The sequence below is a fragment of the Thalassophryne amazonica genome, chromosome 1, assembly GCF_902500255.1.
Source record: "Thalassophryne amazonica chromosome 1, fThaAma1.1, whole genome shotgun sequence".
In the NCBI taxonomy this organism is placed as follows: Eukaryota; Metazoa; Chordata; class Actinopteri; order Batrachoidiformes; family Batrachoididae; genus Thalassophryne; species Thalassophryne amazonica.
In genome coordinates, this window is record NC_047103.1 from 32,611,591 (window position 1) to 32,638,966 (window position 27,376).

The following is a 27,376-nucleotide window of genomic DNA, read 5'->3' on the forward strand; positions in this document are numbered from 1 at the left end:
CAGTGGGAGGAAACAGATGGTCGTGATTCATGTGGGAGTGTGTGGTTTGAAATCTTTTTCCTCCAAATGCATCAAAATTGAGAACAGCGGTTGAGGAAATGTTGAATATGTTTTTGTTATTTGGTTTGGTTTCGTTTTTTTACAGATAAAATGTTGCTTTCAGCATCTCTAAACACATTTCTTCAAGCTGAATCATGGTACCAGCAGATATATATATTTTGGATTGTGCGCTCTGTCAGGCTTGTTTTGCCAGCAAACCCGAAACAAAGAGGGCGCAGCATCCAAAGCCCATCTGATGAATAAAAGATTTGCAGAAACAATCAAACTCTTTGACATCATCAAATCACAAGTCTCTTCCCTCTGATGGCTTGGCTAAAAAAAAAAACAAAAAAAACGCCAGGCCCAACTTTGTCGTTGTGCAGGGGCGTCGAGGGAGAAAGTGAGGGAGCAGGGAGAGGCAGCTCCAAGTTCATTATTGGTTCTCCCTCACTTAAACAGCGTGACTTCCCCTCGTCCATCTCGCCATCACCTATGGACTTTCTCCCATGGTTCAGCAGCGGGGAAGTCTGATAATTGGTTAGACTGCTGCACAGTCAGAGAAACACTGTTTCTTTCTTACCTCGTTAGAGACGGCCATACAGCTGCAGTGAAATTTCAATAAGCTCTTTGATTCAAGTTGCTTTGACATTTGCAGATATTCTATTGATGGAATATATTCTGTTTTACAGCTCCATCGTGCACATTTTTTGCAACTTCCACTTTGTTTTGGTTGACCAATTACTGTAAAAAGCTTTCGATCATCCACGCTCATTTGCACTTTACAAGGTGTTTAATATGACAAAAAAAAATCATGAGCCTATACACACCGACTAAATAAAATACAACAGCTAAATATTATGCTTGATTATAGACTGAAAGGTTTTGTGTCCTGCTGTTTGGACCGTATTTGCTTTCTAATCTTTTCTTCGCCCACTTTAATGTTTACCTTCCTGTTCTTTTGATTTTAAACGCGGAATGATTTATTAGTATTTTTCGTGGATAATTTAGCATGAGGCTGAGGCACAACGCTTGAAAAATAATCACTGGACCAGCAATGGCACATCTACAGCGATGCTGATCAATGTGCATCGCCGCCATAAATCAGAGCACCATTGTTATAGCGGCATCACGGCATATTATAGTTGCAACAAATTTCAGCAAAAATAAATTACTGTATCCTACAAAAACAGCAATGCCTTTATTTTGTACAGCAGAAACCAATTAATAACAGCAAGTGGGAAAAGGGCAAAGGGACGCTTGTGTACTGTACCACCTGGCTGCAGGAGAAGAATGTGTAATTGTGGGAGGTGAGTATGGAACAGTATTATGTCTGTTTGGTTGCTATCCAGGACTTAGTGTGTTGGATCCACGAGCACATGCTCCTGCAATTCATGACCTGTACCCAACAGGCATGTAAATCTCATTACTAACAATGATTCGATACCCACCGCGATACGATATATATCGCGATACATGACAATATTGATGATACGATGCGATACAATTCACCTCTGTTCCCAGTTCGATGCCATTTGATATGTATTTGATGATGATTCATTTCCTCGCAATGCGATACGATGCAATTTGGTGCGATACGTTATGATTTGGATCGGTGCAGCATCTGCAGTGATGCGGTCGCTGTATCGGACCGCCGTGGTGAAGAGAGAGCTGAGTAGGGGGGCAAAGCTCGCAAGTACAAGCGGCCGAGATGAGTTTCCTCTGCAGGATGGCTGGGTGCTCCCTTAGAGATAGGGTGAGGAGCTCGGTCACTCGGGAGGAGCTCGGAGTCGAGCCGCTGCTCCTCCATGTCGAAAGGAGTCAGTTGAGGTGGCTCGGGCATCTTTTCCGGATGTCCCCTGGACGCCTCGCTGGAGAGGTGTTCCGGGCACGTCCCATTGGGAGGAGGCCCCAGGGAAGACCCAGGACACACTGGAGGGACTACATCTCTTGGCTGGCTTGGGAACGCCTTGGGGTTCCCCCGGAGGAGCTGGGGAAGGTGTGTGTGTATCGGGAGGTCTGGGCAGCTTTGCTTGAGCTGCTGCGCCCGCGACCCGACTCCGGATAAAGCGGAAGAAAATGGATGGATGGATGGACGTTATGATTCAACATAATGCAAAGAAATTATATGAAAAAATTTAATTAGAAAAGATTCTACGAGAGGCAGAGGATTTGTTTTACACTTTAGAAGCAGTAAATTTACCAGATTCAGCATTAAGGAACAGGAATCGGTTCCCTCATATTTGGAACCTGTTTCATCACAGTCAGAAGTTAAACAGTGAAGTAAACCATAAGACAAACATCACTCTCAATGAGTGACTTAAAGTTAGTCACTCATTGACAGAGTACCGCCTTGGCAAAAGTAATTTGAGACAATTTTCTCACCAGTTTTGCTGCAGCTCGGTTTACAATCTGCCTCAGAGGAAACCGAGTTAGGGTGACCAGCGGCCGCCACGGCATTCTTTACGATCTGCATCTTGTCAAGGTTCCCATCTTTTTAAAAAAAGCAAAAATATCTCCAAACGCCTGATTTATATCTTTTAGGTGCGTCAAAAAACTCTTCCAACCGCTTGCTACTGTTCTCATGGACCTCCATGCTTGTACTAGTAGAAATGTGCTTTCTGGCTTCCGTCCATGTTCAAAACAAAATGCGAAGCAGTGATGGTGCATTCAGTGTGCCTTGAAAAAAATCAATGCAAGCACGTAGCGAGCGATGAATCATGATTTCACCCATCAATTGAATCGATGCACACTGAATGAATCACTCGCATTGTGCATGTTTGTATCTAGATACCGATTCGTATTGATTAATCTTCACATGCGTATTAGCCAAAGAATGGGGAAGACAATATTAACCTTTCCAAGTCAACCCCAATTCCAATGAAGTTGGGATGTTGTGTGAAATGTAAATAAAAATGGACTACAATCATTTGCAAATCCTCTTCAACCTATAATCAATTGAATACACCACAACCTGATAGACATTTTGGTTTTGTGCAAATATTTGTTCATTTTGAAATGGATGCCTGCAACACATTTCAAAAAAGCTGGGACAGGGGCAACAAAAGACTGGGAAAGTTGATGAATGCTCAAAGAACACCTGTTTGGAACATTCCATAGTTGAACAGGTTAATTGGAAACAGATGAGTGTCATGATTGGGTATAAAAGGAGCATCCCTAAAAGGCTCAGTCGTTCACAAGCAAAGATGGGGCGAGAATCACCACTTTGTGAACAACTGCGTGAAAAAATAATCCAACAGTTTAAGAACAATGTTTCTCAATGTTCACTTGCAAGGAATTTAGGGATTCCATCATCAACAGTCCATAATATAATCAGAAGATTCAGAGAATCTGGAGAACTTTCTACACGTAATCGGCAAGGCCAAAAACCAACACTGAATGCCCGTGACCTTCAATCCCTTAGGCAGCACTGCATTAAAAACCATCATCATTGTGTAAAGGATCTTACCGCATGGGCTCAGGAACATTTCAGAAAACCATTGTCAGTTAACACAGTTCATCACTACATCTACAAGTGCAAGTTAAAACTCTAGGATGGTTGTTTGTAGGACGACTTTAGAGGTAAAGAAGAAGAAGAGAGTGAGAGCTCAACAAAGGATCAGATAAGCTGAAGCAGGAAGACTTGTGTGAAATTTAGCGAGCAGGGGAGAGAAGCACTAATTGGAGGGGAAGCAATTTTGGACAACTGGAAAATTACTGCAGATGTGGTGAGGGAGACAGCTAGGACAGTACTGGACAGTGGAAGGAAGACAAGGAGACTTGGTGGTGAAATGAAAGCATATGGAGAAAGAGGTTGGTGAAAAAGTTTTAGGATAGTCGGAGAGATGACGAAAGTAGACAGGAGTACAAGGAGATGCAGCGTAAGGTGAAAAGAGAAGTGGCAAAAATGAAGGAAAAAGCATATTGCGAGCTGTACAAGAAGTTGAATAGTAAGGAAGGAGAAAAGGACTTGTACCGATTCGCCAGACAAAGGGACAGCAGGTGAGGGTGGTAAAAGATGCACATGGTAATGTGCTGACAAGTGAGGAGTGTGTGTTGAGAAGGTGGAGGGAATATTTTGAGGAGCTGATGAATGAAGAAAATGAGCGAAAGAAAAGGCTGGATGATGTGGTGAGAGTAAGTCAGGAAGTACAAGAGATTAGTAAGGAAGAAGTGAGGGCTGCTATGAAGAGAATGAAGAGTGGAAAGGCAGTTGGTCCAGATGACATTCCAGTGAAGGCATGGGAATGTCTAGGAGAGATGGCAGTGGAGTTTCTAACCAGATTGTTTAATAAAATCTTGGAAAGTGAAAGGATGCCTGAGGAGTGGAGATGAAGTGTGGTGGTTCCTATTTTCAAGAACAAGGGTGATGTGCAGAACTGCAGTGACTACAGAGGTATAAAGTTGATCCGCCAGAGCATGAAGTTATGGGAAAGAGTAGTAGAAGCTAGGCTTAGAAAACAGGTGAAGATCTGTGAGCAGCAATATGGTTTCATGCCGAGAAAGAGCACTACATATGCAATGTTTGCTCTGAGAATACTGTTGGAGAAGTACAGAGAAGGCCAGAAAGAGTTACATTGTGTGTTTGTGGACTTAGAAAAAGCTTATGATAGGGTGCCAAGAGAAGAGCTGTGGTATTGTATGAGGAAGTCTGGAGTGGCAGAAAAGTATGTTGGGGTAGTGCAGGACATGTACAAGAATAGTGTGACAGCAGTGAGATGAGGAATGACAGACTCATTCAAGGTGGAGGTGGGATTACACCAAGGATCAGCTCTGAGCCCTTTCTTGTTCGCAATGGTGATGGACAGGTTGACAGATGAGATCAGACAGGAGTCCCCATGGACTATGATGTTTGCAGATGACATTGTGACCTGTAGTGAGAGTAGAGAGCAAGTTGAGTCTAGTCTGGAGAGGTGATGATATACTCTGGAGAGAAGGGGAATGAAAGGCAGTAGAACATGTGTGTGAATGAGAGGGAGCCCAGTGGAATAGTGCAGTTACAAGGAGTAGAAGTGGTGAAAGTAGATGAGTTTAAATATTTGGGGTCAACTGTTCAAAGTAATGGAGAGTGTGGTAAAGAGGTGAAGAAGAGAGTGCAGGCAGGGTGGAGTGGGTGGAGAAAGGTGGCAGGAGTGATTTGTGACTGAAGAATATCTGCAACAGTGAAGAGGAAAGTTTACAAGACAGGAGGACGAGCTAGGAGGTGGCAGAGCTGAAGATGCTGAGATTCTCTTTGGGAGTGACGAGAATGGAGGTGGTTGGTGTGACAGAGGAAGATACAGAGGACAGGGTGAGATGGAAACGATTGATCTGCTGTGGCGACCTGTAACTAGTACAGCCAAAAGACAAAGAAGAAGAGTTGCAGGCATCCATTTCAAAATGAGCAAATATTTGCACAAAAACAATAAAGTTTATCTGTATGAACATTAAATATCTTGTCTTTGTGGTGTATTCAATTGAATATAGGTTGAAGAGGATTTGCAAATCATTGCATTCTGTTTTTATTTACATTTTACATAACGTCCCAACTTCATTGAAATTAGAGTTGGTTCTGTCTTTGCTGATTGGTCCAGCCATATGCCAAACATGAAACCAGTGTGTGTCCTCCAAGCAAGAATTATTTTAGATCATAATTGCTGTGAAACAATCAGACAATAATGATTTATTTCTCTGATTTCACAGATTTCTTTGCAGAAATGTTATCTCTGTCATGGATCTTGTTCACTCCACATATTCACCATCTGCCTCGCTGGAGCCTTGGTGGAGCATGGGCCAGACATGCAGGAGCTGGGTAAGATGAGTGAAATCAAAACATACCACCCACCACCCACCCCATCTCACAGTTAAGCAAGCAAGCAAAACTGATGCGAACAGGATAACTTTGATTAAGATAGTTTATTAACACACTTTTTACATAAAAAGCGAGATGTTTTCAAAAAAGGTGGCTTCCATGTGGGCATAAAAAATTATGGCCAGCATATTACCACAGTACCATGGAATAAAAGACACCAAGCCATGGATTCCATGCTAACATACAAATTAAAACATTAAAATTTAATGCAACGGAAATACTGGAACACATACTTCTTATAAGATCCATATGTAAAGTTACCCACAAAGCAAGCCATATTATCACAGATATTTGTAATAAAATACTTGTAAAGGACACAGTTGAGTCTACAACAGCATATTTAATGTTACAGCATTATTCCAAAATGGATGAAATTTATTTTTTCCCTCAAACTTCACAACACAATACCCATCCATCCATCCATCCAGTTTCTTCCGCTTTATCCGGAGTTGGGTCGCAAAGCCGCCCAGACCTCCCGATTCACACACACCTCCCCCAGCTCCTCCGGGGGAACCCCAAGGCGTTCCCAAGCCAGCCAAGAGATGTAGTCCCTCCAGCGTGTCCTCCTCCCAATGGGACGTGCCCGGAACACCTCTCCAGCGAGGCGTCCAGGGGGCATCCGGAAACGATGCCCGAGCCACCTCAACTGACTCCTTTCGACGTGGAGGAGCAGTGGCTCGACTCCGAGCTCCTCCCGAGTGACCGAGCTCCTCACCCTATCTCTAAGGGAGCACCCAGCCACCCTGCGGAGGAAACTCATCTCGGCCGCTTGTACTCGCGATCTCGTTCTTTTGGTCATGAGCCAAATGTCATGACCATAGGTGAGGATCGGAACGTAGATCGATCAGTAAATTGAGAGCTTTGCCCCCCTACTCAGCTCTCTCTTCACCACGATGGTCCAATACAGCGACCGCATCACTGCAGATGCTGCACCGATCCTTCTATCGATCTCACACTCCATCCGTCCCTCACTCGTGAACAAGACCCCGAGATACTTAAACTCCTCCACTTGAGGCAAGGACACTCCACCGACCTGAAGAGGCCAAAGCACCTTTTTTTTCCGGTCGAGAACCATGGCCTCGGATTTGGAGGTGCTGATTTTCATCCCGGACGCTTCATACTCAGCTGCAAACCGCCCCAGTGCACGCTGAAGGTCCTGATTTGATGAAGCCAACAGAACCACATCGTCCGCAAACAGCAGAGATGAGATTCTGTGGTTCCCAAACCAGACCCCTCTACACCCTGGCTGCGCCTAGAAATTCTGTCCATAAAAATAATGAATAGAACCCGTGACAAAGGGCAGCCCTGGTGGAGGCCAACGTGCACTGGAAACAGGTTTGACTTACTACCGGCAATGCGAACCAAGCTCCTGCTGTGGTTGTACAGGGACCAGATAGCCCTTAGCAAAGGACCCCGGACCCAGTACTCCCGGAGCACCCCCCCACAGGGTGCCCCGAGGGACACGGTCGAACGCCTTCTCCAGATCCACAAAACACATGTGGACTGGTTGGGCGAACTCCCATGAACCCTCGAGCACCCGATGGAGCGTGTAGAGCTGGTCCAGTGTGCTGCCACCAGGATGAAAACCACACGGCTCCTCCTGAATCCGAGGTTCGACCATCGGTTGAATTCTCCTCTCCAGTACTCTGTAATAGACCTTACCGGGGAGGCTGAGGAGTGTGATCCCCCTATAGGTGGAACACACCCTCCTGTCCCCCTTCTTAAACAGAGGGACCACCACCCCGGTCTGCCAATCCAGAGGCACTGTCCCCGATTGCCACGCGATGTTGCAGAGGTGTGTCAGCCAAGACAGTCCCACAACATCCAGAGACTTAAGGTACTCAGGACGGATTTCATCCACCCCAGGAACCTTGCCACCGAGGAGCTTTCTAACCACCTCGGTGACTTCGGCCCGGGTAATGGATGAGTCCGCCTCTGAGTCCCCAGTCTCTGCTTCCTCTTCGGAAGATGTGACGATGGGATTGAGGAGATCCTCGAAGTATTCCTTCCACCGCCCGACAACATCCCCAGTCAGGGTCAAAAGCTCCCCACCCGCACCGTAAACAGTGCTGGTGGAGAGCTGCTTCCGCCTCCAGAGGTGTCGGACGGTTTGCCAGAATCTCTTCGAGGCCGACCAATAGTCCTCTTCCATGGCCTCCCCGAACTCCTCCCAGACCCAAGTTTTTGCATCTGCGACCGCACGGGCTGCGGCACGCTTGGCCTACCGGTACCCGTCAGCTGCCTCCGGGGTCCCACCTACCAACAAAGATAAGTAGGACTCCTTCTTCAGCTTGACGGCATCCCTTACTTCCGGCGTCCACCACCGGGTTCAGGGATTGCCACCGTGACAGACACCAGAGACCTTGTGACCACAGCTACGAGCGGCCGCATCGACAATGGAGGTGGAGAACATGGTCCACTTGGACTCCATGTCTCCAACCTCCCCCGGGATCTGGGAGAAGCTCACCTGGAGGGGGGAGTTGAAGACCTCGCTGACACAGGGTTCCGCCAGTCATTCCCAGCAGACCCTCACAATACGTTTGGGCCTGCCAGGTCTGACCGGCTTCCTCCCCTCCCAGCAGATCCAACTCACCACCAGGTGGTGATTGGTCAACAGCTCTGCCCCTCTCTTCTCTCGAGTGTCCGAGACACGTGGCCGAAGGTCAGATGATATGACTACAAAGTCGATCATCGACCTCCGGCTCAGGGTGTCCTGGTGCCATGTGCACTTATGGACACTCTTGTGCTCGAACATGGTGTTCGTGATGGACAAACTGTGACTAGCACAGAAGTCCAACAACTGAACACCACTCAGGTTCAGATCGGGGAGGCCGTGCTTCCCGATCACCCCCCTCCAGGTCTCACTGTCGCCGCCCACGTGGGCGTTGAAATCCCCCAGGAGAACAATGGAGTCCCCAGTCGGAGTGCTATCTCGTACCCCTCCCAGGGACTCCAAGAATGTCAGGTACTCTGCACTGCCACTCGGCCCGTAGGCCAAGACAACGGTGAGAGACCTGTCCCCGACCCGAAGGCATAGGGATGTGACCCTCTCGTTCACTGGAGTGAATTCCAACAAATGGCGACTGAGCTGGGGAGCAATAAGCAATGCGACCCCAGCTCTCCGCCTCTCCCTGTGGACAATGCCAGAAAAATGAAGTGTCCAGCCCCTATCCAGGAGTTGGGTACCAGAGCCCAAGTTGTGCGTGGAGGTGAGCCCGACTATCTCTAGTCGGTATCTCTCAACCTCCCGCACAAGCTCAGGCTCCTTCCCCCCCAGCGAGGTGACATTCCACGTCCCAACAGCCAGGGGCTGTGAGCATGGACCGGGCCACCAGGCCACCCGCCCTCGACCGCCACCCAATCCTCTCTGCACCTGACCTCCATGGCCCCCTCTGCAGGTGGTGAACCCACAGGAGGGTGGGCACACGTCGCTCTTTCAGGCTGAGCCCGGCCGGGCCCCATGGGCTAAGGCCCGACCACCAGGCGCTCGCACGCGAGCACCAACCCCAGGCCTGGCTCCAGGGTGGGGCCCCGGCTCCGCCATACTGGGCAACATCTCGGTCCTTGATTTTTTACTCGTCATGGAGGTTCTGAACAACACAATACCCCATAATGACAATGTGAAAAAAGGTTTTCATGACAGTTTTGCAAATTAATAAAAATAAAAAAAAAATTTAAATGTTGATTGTGATAATAAAGTATTTTGTTGTCACGTACAATGTTTGGTGAAATTCTATCCTAGGTCTTTTGGATCCTTAGGATCTATGAAGTTTAAATGAAAAAGTATTGTATTGTATCGATATCAGCGATACTGGGCCTGTATTTACTTGGTATCTGATCAATACCAAAATTCCCGGTATCGCCCACCTCTACTGTCTGTCTGTCTGTCTGGGATAAACTCCCAAACTATAATATGTAGCTCTAAAAACTATATATATTCTGAATCCTCATGACATAGGGAACAAACTGGTACCATTTTTTTAAAACGTTGAACTGAAAATTGCCCAAAATAGCCATTTATGAAAGACCATACAGTGTTGTACCATGTGCAATAAACTCCCAAACCATAATACGTACCCCTAAAAACTATATATATTCTGAATCCTCATGAAATGGGGAACAAACTGGTACCATTTTTTTAAGTTGAACTAAAAATTACCCTGGCTGTGGGTATGACCAGGCAGATTCTAATTTCCAGCCCTGTACATGTGTTGGCCATCACTGTTTATTTAATCCCTTCCTTCAGCTACTTTATGTTTTCAACTGTTAAGCACCTGGCTGTCCTATACAACCCAGTTTGCATTCCTGTCTGAATACATTCATTTTATGTTTGTAAAATTGTAAAAAAAACAGTGAAATACACCACTGCCTCAGTTTTGATTCATTGATATTTACATTTACTGTTACCTACCTTTTGTGTGTAATTTTGTTATAAATTTGATTGCAAAACAAAGTCTGCATGAAGGACTTCAAATGTGTTTGTCCAAGTATTTCAACTTAGTTTGGGGAGTCCACCACTTATAGTTCTGCTGGACAAACTTTAGCCCATTAACTATTATCCTTATAAGACATCAGCATTACAAAAACAAATGTTGGCAAAAATGGGCAATTTTTTTATTATAATGATTGGCATCTGGCTCATGTCTAAAACATGAGCAGCGCCGGGTACCCCAGCTAGTATGTATATATATATATATATATATATATATATATATATATATATATATAATAATAATAATTATTATTATTATTACTAGGCTGTAAATGTATACTTCTGCTATAAAGTTGTGTATTTTAATATGGGGGTCTACGGGGTGTAATTTGTTTTTTGAGCCACCCTCGAACAGCCATTCATGGAATTGCAAGATTTACCACTTGTGTATTAGCTTCAGTTCTCTGCAGTGGAGGTTGTGGCTTGCAAATCCCACAAACCCTTTGTGAAGAGTAGCCAACCAACTTGAAATAATGAAATGATTTGAAAGAAATTCGATGGAAACAACAGTTGTTGTAAAAGAAACAAAACATAGTGATATTCCACATCCAAGTGCAGCACCAGTGCTTGCTTTATTTATTTTTTTGCATCGGAAGAAAGCGCATATTGGTGCTTGCCAGATGTGTCAGTACTGTTGTCATGAGTCATGAATGTGTTTTCTCTCTAAAAACTCCAGGAAATAAGGAGATCTCCCTGTGTATTTCAAACGACTCCTTCAAACATCGACTGAGCTCGCGCCTCCATCGAAACACCACCTGTCCACTTTCCACCAAAGACCTGATTCAGCGCTGTCTCCCTTCTGCTTTTTGTCGAGCTCCACAGAGTGGTTTGATGCCGCACACTGATTAAAGTGTTCTATTGTCGGTACACCTTGTGAAAACTGAGCTTACAGCACAAAAAGTGCCAAGTGGACTGATATTGATACAGCAAAATGATCCCAAGTTGACTTGAACACTGCGTATCTTCTGTCCGCACTTCTGAGCTGGACTAATAGACAGAATTTGACTCGTTGCATTGGGGATTATATAGCTAGGACAAGCCCCCGGTCTGCTCGTTTTTGTCATGCCATTTGCAAGGCCGTGTGGGATATGAGTAATGGAGTGTTGTGCTTAAAGGATTGCGGTGTTTGGTGCGAGTGTTCCCTGGGTTGTGGTGAAGTTAATTACCTGGGATTGAACAGATACTTTGTCCCTCTCCGGGGAACTGCACAGCAGACAGCAAAAGAAAACAATGCATCTTGAACTGGCTGGATATTTAGGTCACAGCTGAAACAAAAAGCAGCTTATTTATTTATTTGTTTCTGTTCTTCTTCAACCCTCCTGTGGGTCTTTTGATCTCTGCTACATTCACATTTTGAAAAACCATTATACAGTTTTTCAGTGTTAATGGAAATAAATCAAATCAAATCAAATCAATTTTATTTATATAGCACCAAATCACAACAAACAGTTGCCCCAAGGCGCTTTATATTGTAAGGCAAGGCCATACAATAATTACGGAAAAACTCCAACGGTCAAAACGACCCCCTGTGAGCAAGCATTTGGCGACAGCGGGAAGGAAAAACTCCCTTTTAACAGGAAGAAACCTCCAGCAGAACCAGGCTCAGGGAGGGGCAGTCTTCTGCTGGGACTGGTTGGGGCTGAGGGAGAGAACCAGGAAAAAGACATGCTGTGGAGGGGAGCAGAGATCAATCACTAATGATTAAATGCAGAGTGGTGCATACAGAGCAAAAAGAGAAAGAAACACTCAGTGCATCATGGGAACCCCCCAGCAGTCTAAGTCTATAGCAGCATAACTAAGGGATGGTTCAGGGTCACCTGATCCAGCCCTAACTATAAGCTTTAGCAAAAAGGAAAGTTTTAAGCCTAATCTTAAAAGTAGAGAGGGTGTCTGTCTCCCTGATCTGAATTGGGAGCTGGTTCCAGAGGAGAGGAGCCTGAAAGCTGAAGGCTCTGCCTCCCATTCTACTCTTACAAACCCTAGGAACTACAAGTAAGCCTGCAGTCTGAGAGCGAAGCACTCTATTGGGGTGATATGGTACTATGAGGTCCCTAAGATAAGATGGGACCTGATTATTCAAAACCTTATAAGTAAGAAGAAGAATTTTAAATTCTATTCTAGAATTAACAGGAAGCCAATGAAGAGAGGCCAATATGGGTGAGATATGCTCTCTCCTTCTAGTCCCTGTCAGCACTCTAGCTGCAGCATTTTGAATTAACTGAAAGCTTTTCAGGGAACCTTTAGGACAACCTAATAATAATGAATTACAATAGTCCAGCCTAGAGGAAATAAATGCATGAATTAGTTTTTCAGCATCACTCTGAGATAAGACCTTTCTAATTTTAGAGATACTGCGCAAATGCAAAAAAGCAGTCCTACATATTTGTTTAATATGCGCATTGAATGACATATCCTGATCAAAAATGACTCCAAGATTTCTCACAGTATTACTAGAGGTCAGGGTAATGCCATCCAGAGTAAGGATCTGGTTAGACACCATGTTTCTAAGATTTGTGGGGCCAAGTACAATAACTTCAGTTTTATCTGAGTTTAAAAGCAGGAAATTAGAGGTCATCCATGTCTTTATGTCTGTAAGACAATCCTGCAGTTTAGCTAATTGGTGTGTGTCCTCTGGCTTCATGGATAGATAAAGCTGGGTATCATCTACGTAACAATGAAAATTTAAGCAATGCCGTCTAATAATACTGCCTAAGGGAAACATGTATAAAGTGAATAAAATTGGTCCTAGCACAGAACCTTGTGGAACTCCATAATTAACCTTAGTCTGTGAAGAAGATTCCCCATTTACATGAACAAATTGTAATCTATTAGATAAATATGATTCAAACCACCGCAGTGCAGTGCCTTTAATACCTATGGCATGCTCTAATCTCTGTAATAAAATTTTATGGTCAACAGTATCAAAAGCAGCACTGAGGTCTAACAGAACAAGCACAGAGATGAGTCCACTGTCTGCCACCTTAAAAGCCTGTGGTACACAGCCAACTAATAAAGATAGATTGATCATATTTAAGATCAAAGCATTAATTAATGGTAGGGCTTCCTTGAGCAGCCTGGTAGGAATGGGGTCTAATAGACATGTTCATGGTTTGGAGGAAGTAACTAATAAATATACTATAATACTAATAATAAACTAATAAATGCTGTTGTATGGCTGGGGGGGCCTGGCTGCCGGTTTGTTTGTCATTTGGTTTCCTCCCAGGTGGCGTGCATTTGGGACTGAGTGGCTGTGTTGCTGAGGCTGTTAGGACTTCACCCTGATCACCTGCGACTCGTCAGGACTCACAGCTGAGGTGCATCTGGAGGGATTGGAGTATGTTGGCATTTAAGACTGAAGTGCACAGTGTGCATTTGCCAGAGACTCGACCTTGTGACCAGACGGGTGAGATCGTCGTCTTGGGAGCCATCTCATCAGCAGCGGACGCTGAGAATGTCCAGGTTTGATGCACGGTCTGTGAAAGAGGAGAGGGTGAGGTCTCACGCTCGTCAGCACACTTCCTGAGGTACGTTGGATTTTGTGACTAACAGTTATACAGTCAGTAAATGTGGTGTCCCTCACACCTTATTGTATTGAGCTGTATGTTAGTCATGTATCAGCTTCCACTGCTGTGGTGATTTGTGAACGAGATGTTCCATGCCTGCAGGTTGGAAGCTGATCAGTAATCAAGCCAGGAAGTGTTTGCTGTTTGTACACCTTTTAAGTGTTCTGTGTGTAGAGTGTGGACTCACATAATGGTTCCTTCTTTCACAGACTCGGTTGTTGCGGCCACCTGGGGGGTGTCGGCGGGGGTCCTTGGGTCCGAAACAGCTTCTGGCTCCGGACCATTAGCGCTGCTGGGAGCGCACCACGCCAGACCGCACTTTTTATTATTATTATGGTCACTGTTATGTATTAAATTCAGTTAGCCTTTGTACCGTGCTCTGCTTATTTCATACTGGGTCCTTCAAACGCTGGTCGGTTCTCCGAGCTGCGTCCGACACATAACAGTAGTCTCTGGCCAAACATCACGGACCCAGCGGTAGCAGAGACGGTAACGCGCCGGGAAGGCGGCAGCAGACGTTCAGTGGTTATCCGGATCAGTTGCGGGGCTCTCCGCCCGGAAGGTGCGTGTTTGAGAACCCATTACTAGATACTAATTTGTGCTCTCTTGCAGCCGTGTCCTGTGTTTGTGCCTTATCCGTGGGTCGTGGTGGAGTGTGACTGGCGACAGCTTCGCGTCACACTCCGACCGGATAAGAGGCTTAAACGGGAGCTGCAAGAGTGCGTTTGTAATGGGTTCACGCGCACGGCGGAGCTCTGTTAGCACGGGTCGCTGGGCTTCCTGTGCTACAGTCGTAGCCCCGTTTCCCCGGATAAAAGGTAACTACTGCGTCTGTTGTTTCAGCTCTGGCGTTATTTAGTTGAGCACATTTTGGTTGTTGCACACAGCTGCGCACGAGGATGCAGCTCGTTTGTTTTTTGTCACCAAAGGGGGTTTTTCATTTTTTAGCACTCTGGTTCCCCCTTGTGGTGCCTGAATCACGGTACCGTCAAGCTCTTGAGTAGGAACAGGTGTGTTCCATGTGGTTGAGCTTGACGGTATACCTCACTGATTTGTTTTGTGTTGGTTCATTTTGTGTGGGTGTTTTTTGAGTGGGTTTTTGTTTTTTGTTGTCCACTGTTTGTCTGGGGGTGTGATCCTGCAGCCTTTGCTACACAAAAAAAGAAAAAGAAAAGGAAAGACGGGGACCCAAATAACTGTGTGTTGGTCTGTTTTTTTTTTTCTTTGTTTCTTTTTGTTTCCCCCCTCCCCGGGGTTAGATGGAACGGTCCCCTGGGGGGTGATGGGGTGGTATTTGGGTTGTCTTTCTCTGTTTTTTGTTATGCCCTCTCTTCTCCTCTGACTCCAGCCGGGGGTGCCGTAGTGTCGGCATTGCTGGAGGGGTGCAGTTAGGTTGTACTGGGCGTTTCCCAGGTGGCCTCTGCACCCGGGAGGGGAGGGGGGGGGGGTTTGGGGTTTTTGTTTTGTTTTTCCTCCCCCAGTTTCCACCCTCAGGGTTTGACTGTGGTGTCCTCTGGGGGGGAAAAGGCGTTGGGTCCATCTAGCCGTGGGCGGCCGGGGCTGGGTCCATTGGTCGTGTGGGGAGGCGTCTCCTGGGGTTGACGAGTGGTCCTCTGGGGGGCGCTGGTAGTCCCCGTGGGTGACGGTGGATCCCAGAGGGACCTCGGCCGTGGTTATTACTCCTGGAGCTGGCGGGTGGCCCTCTGGGGGGTGTTGGTCCCTGCGTGTCGTTTGGGGGGGAGGAGGGGGGGGGTCTTTTGGCATTTTTGTTTGTGTGTTTACATGTGGGTTGTTTTTCTTTTCTCCCCTTCCCTGGGGTTTGATGGGACGGTCCCCTGGGGAGGGGGGGGGATGTTTTGGTTGTTTTGTTTTTGACTAATCACACGTTTGGTTAAAGGCTGACCGCACAGGTGTAGGAACTCCTGGCCACACCTGTGCTAAGACTGTTAGAACCAAGGGCAAATATGCAGCCAGTTCGGGCAGTCTGTTGGAGGACGAGCGCGGACGTGGTTTCCAGCCATGGTCCCTGGAGGGGGGTGTTTCTCCTGGGCCAGGTGTGTGTGGTCGCCGGGAGGCTTCCCGTGAGGGTGGGGTACTGTTGTATGGCTGGGGGGGCCTGGCTGCCGGTTTGTTTGTCATTTGGTTTCCTCCCAGGTGGCGTGCATTTGGGACTGAGTGGCTGTGTTGCTGAGGCTGTTAGGACTTCACCCTGATCACCTGCGACTCGTCAGGACTCACAGCTGAGGTGCATCTGGAGGGATTGGAGTATGTTGGCATTTAAGACTGAAGTGCACAGTGTGCATTTGCCAGAGACTCGACCTTGTGACCAGACGGGTGAGATCGTCGTCTTGGGAGCCATCTCATCAGCAGCGGACGCTGAGAATGTCCAGGTTTGATGCACGGTCTGTGAAAGAGGAGAGGGTGAGGTCTCACGCTCGTCAGCACACTTCCTGAGGTACGTTGGATTTTGTGACTAACAGTTATACAGTCAGTAAATGTGGTGTCCCTCACACCTTATTGTATTGAGCTGTATGTTAGTCATGTATCAGCTTCCACTGCTGTGGTGATTTGTGAACGAGATGTTCCATGCCTGCAGGTTGGAAGCTGATCAGTAATCAAGCCAGGAAGTGTTTGCTGTTTGTACACCTTTTAAGTGTTCTGTGTGTAGAGTGTGGACTCACATAATGGTTCCTTCTTTCACAGACTCGGTTGTTGCGGCCACCTGGGGGGTGTCGGCGGGGTCCTTGTGTCCGAAACAGCTTCTGGCTCCGGACCATTAGCGCTGCTGGGAGCGCACCACGCCAGACCGCACTTTTTATTATTATTATGGTCACTGTTATGTATTAAATTCAGTTAGCCTTTGTACCGTGCTCTGCTTATTTCATACTGGGTCCTTCAAACGCTGGTCGGTTCTCCGAGCTGCGTCCGACACATAACAAATGCAGTAAGTTACAGAATTGAAAAGACAACAGCACATTAGCAATTTGCATAGCCTTCTATTTAAACAGGAAGCCCTGGTTCTGATGGTAGCTTATGGCTAAGTGTTTGTAAAGTTATAGATTTGTTCCTCTCTGTAATGTCACACATTATTGACATCAAGTCCCACTGGAGTAGAAGTTGTACTTTTTTCTATATGTGGAACTCATTTTTAATGCAGTATTTTCATGGGTGTGAGTTTAACAACAGACAGGAACTCAGTGTAACAGATGTGCGCACCACAGCATGCGCTGTTATTCAACATAAGCAGATTTAAATCACAAAAATAAGCAAATAATGCTGTGACATACTGGATGGTATATGATGCAGTATGGACCAAAAAAACTGTCAGATGCACAAAGATTTCTGGCAGAACAGCTAAATGGAGAACTGAAGAGTGGATTTATGCAGGAAGCTTGCGAGGACTGGTAAATTCTAAAAAATTTAAATAAGCAAGATGGACAAATAAATGCGCAATGAATATCATATTACATGTTATTTGAATGAAGGAATTTTATTTGGCATACATACCCACACATACGAGGGCTGTCAATAAAGTATAGGTCCTTTTTATTTTTTTCAAAAACTATATGGATTTCATTCATATGTTTTTACATCAGACATGCTTGAACCCTCGTGTGCATGCGTGAGTTTTTCCACGCCTGTCGGTGACGTCATTCGCCTGTGAGCACTCCTTGTGGGAGGAGTCGTCCAGCCCCTCGTCGGAATTCCTTTGTCTGAGAAGTTGCTGAGAGACTGGCGCTTTGTTTGATCAAAATTTTTTCTAAACCTGTGAGACACATCGAAGTGGACACAGTTCGAAAAATTAAGCTGGTTTTCGGTGAAAATTTTAACGGCTGATGAGAGATTTTGAGGTGATACTGTCGCTTTAAGGACTTCACACGGTGCGAGACATCGTGCAGCACTCCCAGGCGCTGTCGTCAGCCTGTTTCAAGCTGAAAACCTCCACATTTCAGGCTCTATTGATCCAGGACGTCGTGAGAGAACAGAGAAGTTTCAGAAGAAGTCAGTTTCAGCATTTTATCCAGATATTCCACTGTTAAAGGAGATTTTTTTAATGAAAGACGTGCGGACGGGTCCGCACGTCGGGACGCAGCCGGCGCAGTGCGGCGGCACAGGAAAAACACCTCCGTGTTGATAACCATTTGTAAAATCCAGGCGGCTTTTGATGGCTTTCAGTGGAGTAAGTATATGTTTATCAGCTGGACATGTTCCAACTTGTCCTTAAGGCTTCCAACGGAGGTGTTTTTCCTGTGGCGGAGCGTCGCAGCGGCTGCGTCCCGACGCTGCAATCCACCCGCACGTCTTTCATTAAAAAAATCTCCTTTAACAGTGGAATATCCGGATAAAATGCTGAAACCAACTTCTTCTGAAACTTCTCTGTTCTCTCACGACGTCCTGGATCAATAGAGCCTGAAATGTGGAGGTTTTCAGCTTGAAACAGGCTGACGATGGCACCTGAGAGCGCTGCACGACGTCTCGCTCCGTGGAAAGTCCTTAAAGCGACAGTATCACCTCAAAATCTCTCATCAGCCGTTAAAATTTTCACCGAAAACCAGCTTAATTTTTCGAACCGTGTCCACTTCGATGTGTCTCACAGGTTTAGAAAAATTTTGATCAAACAAAGCGCCAGTCTCTCAGCAACTTCTCAGACAAAGGAATTCCGACGAGGGGCTGGATGACTCCTCCCACAAGGAGTGCTCACAGGCGAATGACGTCACCGACAGGCATGGAAAAACTCACGCATGCGCCCGAAGGTTCAAGCATGTCTGACGTAAAAACATATGAATGAAATCCATATAGTTTTTGAAAAAAATAAAAAGGACCTATACTTTATTGACAGACCTCGTACTTAATAAAAACGCTATCATGAAACAAAACCAAAACAAAAAAACTCTGTTTTGTGCAGCCAAAAGGGTGTAGGAAGAAGCATAAGCGTATAAACACCTGCCCCTTTTCACCATTTGCTATATACACAAATACATGTACACTCATAACAATAAGTACCAAAAAACAAGCAGAGACAAAATATAATAAATAAATAATATAAATAAAATATCTCAACACACCAGAAGAGACAATAGTGCAGTGCACAATAAAAAAAAAACAGTAACAACTCAGTTAACGCAACAGATCATACTATAATAAGTAATTATCTTGTTTTTATAAAGTATTTCTAAGCCAACCACAGTACCAGACAATTTAATGTCAGAACAATTTTTACTCCCTTCACAGAAACACAATGACGTTTTACAGTTGTTTGAGTCTTTAAATGATCAAATACTAATGTTCCTCTCAAATTGCAGCTGGACTCCCTCATTTTACACAGGTCATGGACATGTTGAGGCAAAAACGTATTTTTAACTTAATACATGTTTATAAAACCCCAATTCCAGTGATGTTAGGACATTGTGTAAAATCTAAATAAAAACAGAACACAATGATTTGCAAATCTTCTCCAACCTATATTCAATTGAAAACACCACAAAGACAAGATATTTAATATTCAAACTGATAGACTTTATTATTTTTGTGCAAATATTGGCTTATTTTGAAATGGATGCCTGCAACTCTTCCTCTTTGTCTTTCGGCTGCTCCCGTTAGGGGTCGCCACAGCAGCATCAATCGTGTTTTGAAATGGATGCCTGCAACACGTTTCAAAAAAGCTGGGACAGTTGTATGTTTACCACTGTGTTACATCACCTTTCCTTCTAACAACACTCAATAAGCGTTTGGGAAATGAGGACACTAACTGTTGAAGCTTTTTTTTTCCATTCTTGCTTGATGGACGACCTCATCTGTTCAACAGTCCGGGGTCTCTGTTGTCATATTTTGTACTTCATGATGTGCCACACATTTTCAATGGGCGACGGGTCTGGACTGCAGGCAGGCCAGTCTAGTACCCGCACTCTTTTACTACGAAGCCACTCTGTTGTAGCACGTGCAGAATGTGGCTTGGCATTGTCTTGCTGAAATAAGCAGGGACGTCCCTGAAAAAGACTTTGCTTGGATGGCAGCATGTGTTGCTCCAAAATCTGGATGTACCTTTCAGCATTGATGGTGTCATCACAGATGTGTAAGTTGCCCATGCCATGGGCACTAACACACCCCAATACCATCACAGAAGCTGGCTTTTGAACTTTGCGCTGGTAACAGTCTGGATGGTCTTTTTCCTCTTTTGTCCAGATGACACAACGTCCATGATTTCCAATAACAATTTGAAACATGAACTCATCAGACCACGGCACACTTTTCCACTTTGCGTCTGTCCATTTCAAATGAGCTCAGGCCCAGAGAAGGCGGTGGTATTTCTGGATATTGTTGATGTATGGCTTTCACTTTGCATGGCAGAGTTTTAACTTGCACTTGTAGATGTAGCGACGAACTGTTTTAACTGACAAAGGTTTTCTGAAGTGTTCCTGAGCTCACACGGTAATATCTTTTACACAATGATGCCGGTTTTCAATGCAATGCCGCCTGAGGGATCAAAGGTCACGGGCATTCAATGTTGGTTTTCGGCCTTGCTGCTTACATGTAGAAAGTTCTCCAGATTCTCTGAATCTTCTGATTATATTATGGACTGTAGATGATGGAATCACTAAATTCCTTGCAATTGAACATTGTTCTTAAACTGTTGGACTATTTTTTCACGCAGTTGTTCACAAAGTGTTGATCCTCGCCCCATCTTTGTTTGTGAACAGCTGAGCCTTTTGGGGATAGTCTTTTTATACCCAATCATGACACTCACCTGTTTCCAATTAGGGGTTCTTTGAGCATTCATCAACTTTCCTAGTCTTTTGTTGCCACATCCCAACTTTTTTGAAACATGTTGCAGACATCCATTTCAAAATGAGCAAATATTTGCACAAAACAACAAATTCTATCAATTTGAATATTAAATATTATATAAGATATTAAATATATAAGATATTAAATATCTTTGTGGTGTATTCAATTGAATATAGGTTGAAGAGGATTTTCAAATCATTGTATTCTGTTTTTATTTACATTTTAAAGAGAGTCCCAGCTTCATTGGAATTGGGGTTGTACATGAAACACAAGCGAAGCATTTCATAGGAGGAAAGCAATGACAGATTATAGGAAAAGTGTTTCCCTCTGTGTGCTGTCTGCTGTGGATCAATGATTTGTAGCACACACGAGCAGGATGAGTACCAGTTATGTGCACTCCTGTATATATATATATATATATATATATATATATGCCAGAAGCATATAATTTTTCTCCCTAATGCACATTTTTTTAGTTCACTCTTTCCTTTTTGATGTTTTAACCCTTTATCTTTTACACCACATGATCAATGTAACCTCCTAATCTGACGTTTCCTCAGAAACAAATCATCTATCTCCAGTTTTCCAGAAAACCACCAAGCAAATTCAAGTCTCTTTGCTATTTGCTGGGGAGTAAGTTCAGTTTGAGCCTGAACTTTGCAGTGGCGACGCCAAGGGGGGGCAATAATGAGCCAACCCCCCCAATAATTCTGCCAATAATGTGAATAGCGAATGACATATTTGTGGATCTCAGGTGCAGTTTTGCACTGAGAATGTCTCAATATTGCGTAACTGAGCAAAGTGATGAATGTGTGTGTTTGGTGATTCACCAATGCTGAATCACCCTTCACAAACAGAATTTTCAGTTTTGCAAATAAACATTTATTTGTAAAAACCCACACACAAGTTACAAATCAGAAATTTGTGTTTGTGGATCACAAAGCATGTGATTCTAAGTGATGTGTGTGTGCATTGATACCACATTTTAGAGGAGCACAGGTGACTAAAACATATACCTTGGTATTTATAAAGCAATTCACTATATATTGTTCATTTCGACAACATTTTGTGGAGCCCCTCCAGAGTACAAGTTGCAAGACCTCCCAAACTATTTAAAAAAAAGTGACTTACATGCCGGAAAATATGGTCATCCATCTCTTGCTGCCAGCGTTTTCTCCTAATTAAAGGTAAAACAACATCTGGCTTGTCTTTGTCACTGCAGCAGGTGGTAAAAGTTGAAAATTCACCTCATGTACAACTATGTAACATCATCCCCCTGAGGGCCATTCACATTATTTGAAGAAGAAGTGTTATCGTGGTGTGCTATTGCCACGTTCACAACCACAGGAGACGTAACCTTTCTGTCAGCCTCTCATCTATTTTACCATGTCCTGCAAGCAGCCAACATGAATGCTGCATAATGTTCAGTCAGTTTGTTTGTTTGTTTATTTATTTAAGGACATCAAGTGTTTTCCCCAAATTAATTGGCTTACAAGGCAATTTAGCACCATACCGCCATCGGTGATGTTTTTGTGAGCTGTGGAAAAGCCATTCCTTTCAGTTTCTTCAAGGTATTAACTTTTCTCAAAACACCTGAGAGGATTTAGGGTGTCTGACAGAAAGAACTCTGGCCTCTTTCAATCAAATTTGACCAAGGGTTTTATCATCCTTAAAGTATGTATAAAAACATAAATCTCGGTGCTGCTGCTGCTGGAACATCGTCTATTGTGGCTGTAGAGCCTGAAACGGGAAAGGCATTGCCTGCCACACAGGACGGATGTGGTGGATGTGCCTTGTTGGACTGCAGAGCATTCAAAGTGCATGCGGCACATTTCAGTGGCAAGCTCATGCCTTCTAGCCTCAAAGGCCATGAAGTATTTGTGCATGGTGGCTCTCAATTTGGCCCAATTGTCAGACGGGAAGAACACTCATTAAACATTTAGTTTGGAGTCACCTGGATCCAGTGCTTCTGCTGCAGATGGTGGAATCATCTCAGGTAGGTTGACAGTACAAATCATCAAAATCACCATCAGGTTTCGAGCTAAAAAAAAAAAATCTGTAGTGTAGCTGCTTGTAGGACACCGCCACTCCTTGGCCTGACAAAAGCACCCCTTAAAATGGCTAGAAAATAATTTATAATGAGAAATAAAAAACTAAAAAGCAACGCTGAAATCCCTACTAGCGTTGGAGCGTTTATCAGGGGATATATATCCCCAACTAGTTGGCAAGTGTGCAATGAAGCCTGCCACAGTGTCATGGCGTGCTGTGGCTTTTAATAGGAACACGGCTTAAGAGGCCCTTACATCTTTCGTTTCACTTGAAGTTGTCACTCAGTAATCCCTTGGTAAAGTGTAATGCTGGTGGATTAGCGCCGCAACCCCAGATTTCCAAATTATCATCTGAAAAAACCCACTGAATGATGTCGCTAATAGGAACTAAATTATGCAAAAAAAAAAAAAAAAAGACTCCCCTCCGCCCCCTGCTCCCATCTACTCCGACTTTCAATTCATCACATCACTTTGTGTAAGTTTTGTAACAGGCAGATTAGTACGCCACTGTGTTCATGTCCACTCGCTGGCCAGAAATATAAATAAATAAATAATGTCCAGATGAATATAGAGCTTCACAGGAGGATTTATTAATAGGGGGCAGTCTCAGTCCATCTGTGGTTGAGCTGAGGCTTAATCCGTCCCGCTGACTGAATGAGACTGTACAAATTCCCCATGATGGCCCACGTCAACAGCTGCTGGAGTGGGAGGAGAGGATGAGAAACTCAGGGAGAGGAGAGGAAAGCATCCAAGATGTCCTCCTACTGTCCACACTCCCTGGAGTCATCTCAACCAAAGCCGCAGCCTGACCATGTTTGTTGTGATCACTAAGCCCAGAGACTTTCACTTTCTGGATAAAGATGATTTCCACTGGCCCTCCTCCAAACCCCACACACCAGTTCTGATATACAGATGGGGTTTTTTTTTCCCTGTCTTTCCTCCATCTCACTCACTCTCGTGGTGCTTTAATGTTCGGTCTATTCAGCAATCTGACTGAGAATGCATGTTTACGTCTGCTGCAGCATGCAATTCTGATTTCTAAATAACATACGTATATATATATATATATATATATATATATATATATATATATATATATATATATATATATATATATATATATATATATATATTGGTGGGGGGTCAAACCACACACCTGCCACATTTCTCATGTAATGTGGAGTTGCGTCAGGAAGGGCATCCAGCGTAAAACTTGTGCCAATTTAACATGCAGATCCACCTTGGATTTGTTGTGGCAACTCCAAGTGCAAACAATGGAGCAGCTGAAAGGTCTTACTATATAACGTTGTGCTCAAACATTTACATACCCTTGCAGATTTTTTTTTTTTTTTTTGCCATTTTTCAGTGAATATGAATGATAATACACTTTTTTCACTCATGGTTAGTGACTGTGTGAAGCCATTTATTGTGAAACAACTGAGTTTAGTCTTTTTAAATCATTATGACAACAGAAACTAACCAAATGACCCTGATCAAAAGATTACATACCCTGGTGATTTTGGCCTAATAACTTTGACATTAACAGGTTTGAATGGCTGCAAAAGGTAACCATCCTCACCTGTGATCTGTTTGCTTGTAATCAATGTGTGTGTATAAAAGGTCAATGAGTTTCTGGGCTCCTGACAGACCCTTGCATCTTTCATCCAGTGCCGCACTGACATTTCTGGTTACAGGGAAAGCAAAAGAATTGTCAAAGAAAAGGAAAAGGATAAAAAATATGTGGCGTTTTCATGTTTTCACCGAGTTTGCGTGGGATCCCTCCCACTTCCAAAGATGTGCAGGTTAGGAGAATTGGAAACTTTAAAATTGACTGAGGGTATGACTGTGAGTTTGAAGCAGTCATCCTCACAACACACTGGCAGCTTGTCCAGGGGGGCACCATGCCTTTTGCCCAACAACCACTGGTATATGCTCCACTTCACCCCCACCATCAGCACCATCCCTACCCGACCCTTAAAAGGACAAACTGAGTTCACAAAATGAATGGATGAATGCAACCTGACAAGATTATAGCCTGAACCCTCCTAATGCCAGCTTTATCACCTCTGCGACCCTCAGATGGGACAGTGAGAAGAAGATGTTGCACCAAGTTTGGTATTTGACCTGAAACCAGCAGATTTGAGGTCCTTGGCGGTCGTGTGGACTCTAAATCATCTTTTACTTTGCACCTTGATGTTTCTGCAGGCTTAGCTGTGAATCTACAACCCACCTACACAAATACTTGAAAGCTGAAGGATTTGATTTATCACTCACACCGTTTTTTTACACACTTACGCTAATAAAAAACGCCATAAATTTGAACATTGCTGGTCTTTCACTGAAAAACAGATGACTTGTGGCTTCATTTCGACTTCAAAAAGAGTTCTTCCCAACTATGTTTCAACCGATGCCAAACCTTGTGTGCTGGGGGATCATATGCACCCCCCTTCCCATTCCCTACTGTCGAACACATATCTGAACTACACAAAAGCACAGGCTGCAGCTCCTTACCCCGCCCACTGAGAAATCAATGCTAAAAGAGAGAGAGAGCCGACATGTTTGCGTCGTTCTACTTCTTTCTTCAGAAACAGCCAGGGGACACAGAAGGAGGGATGATGGGAGCTTCAACCTGCCCTCGTAGCATAATTGGGCTCCCTGCCACAAGCCCCCTGATTTATGATGCCGTCAAAACGTACACTGTTTTTTCTGTTGCTTCACTAAGGGTCACTGTGTTGTCTCAGATGTCTCTATCTCCAAGTGCGTTGTGATGCTCTCACATCGGGAAAAAAAAGAACAACTAATCTCCAGTCGTTGTTGTCCGTTTATCTGTGGCGGTGCAACACGGTGTTAAAAAGCTGCATTGATAATATTCTTTCTCGTTTTTCAGCGTTGTGCAAGAATGCATCCGAGCTGTATCTCAGATGGTTTCCGCTATTCTTCAGATGTTTGCGCCAGTTACTGCAAAAAAAAAAACCTGCAGAGCTGCTATCTTCACAAAGGTTGCAATTCAGCTTTGAGTATCACCTTAAATGGAGGAGTGCAGATGTTATACTGCTGCATAGGCATGAAGCCCTTCAGAGGTGGTAAAGGACAAAAAAAAAAAAAAAAACTTTAACGGGACCCTCTGTTGGTGCACTTTCCGCCAAAGCCAGAAGAGTAAATGCAACATGACAAACTGCTTAGACGTGTGGCTAATTCATTTACCTCCACGTCCTTCCACCCATGCACATCCTGCCCTCCGCCAGTCCTACAGAGACAGAGATTTCTCCACGTCAAAGGACACTGCTTAGCTCGGCCAATTAGCAACGCTGACTGAGCATGCCCGAGGGCCGAGATCCGCCGTTAAAGAGGCGGAATGGATTCTGCTCTGCGCGCAAGGGTGAGGTAGACTGTAGAGATAGGAGGTGGTGAACGTTTTACCGAGGCAGAGTGCAAAAGCTGAGGTTGCATGTAAAAAACACGGGTGTCACAGTGTCATGCAAATATAATCTCCCCTCGGCAATTTCACTACACGTTCAATACAGATTCCCTGGTTTGTTGTTGAAGTGGCCCGAAGCGGGGTTTAGAATTCTTCCTCTCTTTTTTACTTTCTGTAACGCATGAGGTCTTCAAATCCATCTGACTGGCATTTCAAATCCTTTTCAACTGTTTGGCTGTAACTTATTGACTGCCATGACTGAAATGGCTCCAAAGTGTCAGTCCCCTTTAAAACTTGAGCTCCTGGTGTATGTGTATGTAAGTGTATGTATCATATTTTTGGTTGTAACACTGAATTGTTGAATAGATCACTGTGCCAAGGAGGGAATCTCTTTAGGGTCAGTGACCCTATGGCCTTGTGTAGCACATGCAACACTTAAAAAATAGTTCTATTTCAGAATTTACTGTTATTTATTTAGAGAAGTGTTTCATAAATGTTAAAAAAAATCATATATTTGCAGTTTACTTGAATAATAAATTGAATTTAGTCTCTTATTTGTTTTTGTCTATAAGCAGATGCAATATCAATATCAGTGCTCAGATCAGGGTCGGACTGGGAACAAATTTCGGCCCTGGCATTTTTCCTCTGGACCAGCCCACTATTGGCCCGACGAATCCACCCCCAAACACGCACACCCACCCGTCCATACCGAACCCCAAATGAACAAATACTATACACCTAAACACCATGAACACACACCTAAACACACACTTTCACTGTCATTTCACCTTGATCATAGTACAAAACGCGGACCCGGCGCCACAAGGGGGCGTCCTGATAACATTAAAGGCAATTACATATTTTGATGAAATTACAAGTTTAAATGACTATATATATATATATATATATATATATATATATATATATATATATATATATATATATATAAAACATCATGAGGTTTATGTCACAGAAATCCTACTTTACAATCACACTGCAGTCGTTAAATTATTTCCTTTTGCATTTATAATAAATACTTGTATTTATTTAGTGTTTGTTTTTCTGGTTGAAATAAGATAGAAATAATCTACCAGACTTCAAAAAATATACAAGTTTCCATGTTATTTTATTTGTCTAAAAATAAATGTCTGAGGTTCCTTATGTTAAACAAGAAATTATCTA